At 30.4% G+C, this 4,011-nt stretch overlaps 1 protein-coding gene across 1 annotated transcript in view; it reads right to left on the bottom strand.

The window, feature by feature from the left end:
* Positions 1 to 3,095, bottom strand: part of LOC108734135 — a 110,748-nt gene extending 107,653 nt beyond the window's left edge. The window contains exons 1-2 of the mRNA XM_018465547.1: positions 2,840 to 3,095; positions 1,986 to 2,203 (exon numbers count right to left, since the gene is read on the bottom strand). The gene's annotated coding sequence lies outside the window, so the exon portion shown is untranslated. The remainder of the gene's footprint in view (positions 1 to 1,985; positions 2,204 to 2,839) is intronic.
* Between the last annotated feature and the right edge of the window lie 916 nt (positions 3,096 to 4,011).

The following is a 4,011-nucleotide window of genomic DNA, read 5'->3' as shown; positions in this document are numbered from 1 at the left end:
TATATATATTTATTTATGCAGATTTGCTTATAATGTATGTGTGTTAATGAATTTTATCCAAAATGTAATCATCTGACCTACTCACAACAAATTAGTAATAAATGGAAATTTAAATAGCTTCGGAATAAAAAAACCAGTTTCTTGCAAATACGCATATTTATAATCTCGATTCAAATATTTAGGTTTCCACAATATTTAATGAACGCGCTGTTCCTATGACTTCCGCATTTAAAATAGTGGAAAAAATTAGAAATAAACATTATAAAATTGCTAAGAATAATTAGATGTGGTATTGCATTCTATGTATCTATTATAATAATTATTATTTATTATAATAATTTTTTGCAAAGGTTAGATTGCTATTGCTATATTTAAATTTAAGCTTTCTATAAAAAAGAATTTACTTACTCATTATTACTTAATGTTAAATCTTATTAAAAATGTAGTAAACATTATATAGGAATTATTTAGAAACAGTACTTTATGAAGGAATTTAATTATGTGCAGTAAAAGTCGTTAAGTACTGTAAAATTAACAAACGATTCCGAAAGTAAAATTGTTCCATAAAATAAATGAATTTAATTTTCGGCATCAAGCAGCTAATGTAGATTTTTCACTTTCGAACGAATTAATTTACACATTAGGCGTAATAAACATCCATTTCAAAAATCCATAGTTGCATTCTGTTAACTAATTAAAAAAAATTAAAATTAAAATACTTTCCGTTTTGTGACTAATAGTCTATTTACTGTGATTTAAATTGCATTTGGAGAAGAGGACTGAAAGTATATTTGTACAAATTTTCCTATACCGTGTCGTATTTTTCAAAAGCTGATGCCAACCTTTGATGAATACATGTAATAGAATATTGCTACGTTCGGTTCTTAAGGATATTTGGGAGGTATGTCAAAATGCTACAAGGCAAATAAAAATTTGGAAGAACGTTCCTCATTCAATTCTAAAACTCCTGTAAAAATTACAAATCGATTCACTAAACCGTTAAAAAGTTATTGAAATTTTAAAAAATTGTAATTTTACACGTCATTTTATGGAGATTCGTTAACCGAACAGATTAAATTTATTTTTATTAACAGAAAAAAAGCTACCAGAAATTTCAAACTTTTATAATAAGTAACTTGAACTCTGGAGAATCACTTTAGCGTAAGGTTATTCAAATTCACTAAATGGTTATCGAGGAAAAAATGAAAAATTAGCTGAAAATCTCGTTTTTACTTGATAATATAATGATAATATTTATAATTGTCTGTAATAAATGCAATTTTAAAGTTTTAATTATTATTTAAACATATTAAAAAGTTTTACGCTCATTATTAATAAAGATTGAAACTAAATATTTTTTTGTTTCGAAGTTGGAATCAAGGCATATTCACTGCCAAAAGTCAGTTAAATATTTTCCATATTATTCGTTGTTTCATATTTTATTCAGTTTTTGGTCAAATTCCAAATTTTCTCTCAAACCGTATCTATACTTTTTTTTTTTAGTACAGATAGTATTTATATACCTCATGATATGCTGCAAAACTTAATTAATCACGAATTTCTAATTTTATGTACTCTTGTCTCCGATTGTACCTCCCAAACATCCTTAATTAAGTCGCCACTTGTATAGCTACCCTATACAGTCATTGAAATCACCTTCTCCCGAGTTCTGTCGAAGAAAAGTGCTTCTTCAGAAGTTAAGTAATAGAGATAAGAAACAGGGGTCTGGATTATCACATGACAAAATCACGGAACTCGTTCATTACACACAAACCCTTCTCTTTACACTAAATTATAACCAATTAAATGTGTAATTATTATTATCCCAAACATGGGTTTATTACTTTTTTATTACGTTTGAACGTAAACGGTGTTTTTAATTACTTGTTTTCATGTTTGTGCATTTGTCATTGTAGAATAATTGTTTTTAATGTAAATGTATGTGTAGGTACATTTATACTTATTGTTAGGTACAAAAAACTTACCTGGAAACTGGAAATTCGTCAATCTGTTTGTAATCCTCGGAACGAAAAAAACTAAAATTAACTGTCCTATGCACACATATTATGTCACTGTCTATTAATATACCGTATATCGTTCTTAATACACCTGTTAAATAATACGAAAAGGAAAACACTTCACACGCCAGGGAGAGTTTAGAACATGATCGTCCGCAGGATACGTTTGGTGGTAGTTTTCTATTCTAGAACAAAATACAAATACATTTTTGGTTGAACATCAATTTTAATAAATTTTTCTTTCTACAAATTTAAGAGTGTAGACTAATAACAGTTTCTGTTTTGTTTTTTTATAAAGAAAAAGCGAATTTAGAACCTTTCTTTTAAATAAAATAATTAATTCAATCAATCTAATTAGATATAAATTAAAAAGTGAGACAAACTTTACAAAAAACAAATTTGGTCTTGCTATTTTTCAATACCACAGTCTAAGTAAAACAACATTTTAGAAATAGTCTCCAAAGGAACAGGACACTTACGAGTACGATTTTGCTGGTACGTACCTACATAATTTGCAAAAAATGTGTTACAGGTACAACTGACTTCATCCCCGTAATAGAAAGTACGTATTACTTGAGGTAACCAATAACTTTCAAAACATTTTAAAATAAAATTCAAATAATAATTTTTTATTAATCCAACAACTTCGTTAAAGGTGATGCTAGTTTTGGACCATATGTACATACAGAATATTATATAAAAATAGACTTAATTAATAAAACCTACTACAAGAGCACACTATTCAATTGTTTCACGCACGTTTCAGTGTAGTGCTCGAGGAATTCATAAAACAAAAAATCGCATGTAATAAAAATACTAACCCGGCGATCCGTGGAAAACTGAGAATTACGCAATGGTCGGCTATACGTTTTCCATGAGCACGCAATTGTTCAATAAAAAGGTACGTTGAATTAAATCTGAGGCACTTTGCTGAACAAAAGGACACTAACTAACAATCGAACGGACGAAAATCACTCAGGTGCTCCTAGCTACCTGGTCAACATTCACTTACTGAAGCTCAGGTAAAGTCATTTCACCTGTTGGATCGGAGGTGGGGTATACAAACGACCGCAATGGTACCTACAATACGTACGTATGTGTACCATAGACGGGTCTGGAGCTGTTCAACGGTTTTCCTTTTCAACCAGCGATACGTTAAAAAGAAAAAGAAGCACAGCGCAAAAAAGACGGACGAAAAACGTCGCGATGGGGTGTATTTCAAACTAAAGGAAGTCCGACATAATAATAATATTATTATTATTATTAGTACTGACTTGTGTGAGTCAGCATCATGGCAAGCCTCCTCCTCCTTCTCCTGCCGCTTCTTCATCTTCCTGGAATCGCAAGGAAAAAGAACCAACTGGAGGTCATCGCGTGAGTTATTTTGTTCCTTTGTATGTGAACAAGATTTAGATTATGATGATGAAAAGGTGAATCTTCGGCTAAAAATATCAGTGATTTCTTCCGATTCTGTATAGAAGAACTTAAAAAATTCATATTCAGGAAGCTTTTTCTTTACACAGCTGCTAAATTCTTGACACCAATTAGGTACATGCCTAACGTAAGTTTTTCAAGAAAATTGTATTCGTATAATGGTTTTTGAATAAAATCCTTTCTTGTGATGACGGTTTAATGGGGGTGGGTGGTAGGTTGGGACCTTGAAAAATGAGCTTTCTGCTCACCACAACACCCTCTATAGACAAATTGCAGCATATGCCTACCCCAACAGTTAACCAACTCCCATTTTCTAGACCATTTGACTAGCCTATTGTTTATACAGTACTAGGTAAATTATTTTTTAAGAAATCAAGACAACAAAACAATTGCCAAGTGACTAGAAGATGTGGAAATTATTAGTAATGTCATAATTTTATTTAAAATTAGGTAATTAGTAAAAAGCTTGTCCATAATTTCAAATCAATTGTGCTAAATGCCTAGTTCTAGCTTCAGCATGAGTTCATATTTGTAATTATATATGCGATGCCCTTTAGAT

This window comes from Agrilus planipennis, unplaced genomic scaffold (genome assembly GCF_000699045.2).
Source record: "Agrilus planipennis isolate EAB-ADULT unplaced genomic scaffold, Apla_2.0 scaffold63, whole genome shotgun sequence".
NCBI lineage: Eukaryota > Metazoa > Arthropoda > Insecta > Coleoptera > Buprestidae > Agrilus > Agrilus planipennis.
The sequence above is the reverse complement of the archived record's forward strand: the minus strand, read 5'-3'. Positions and strand labels throughout refer to the sequence as shown.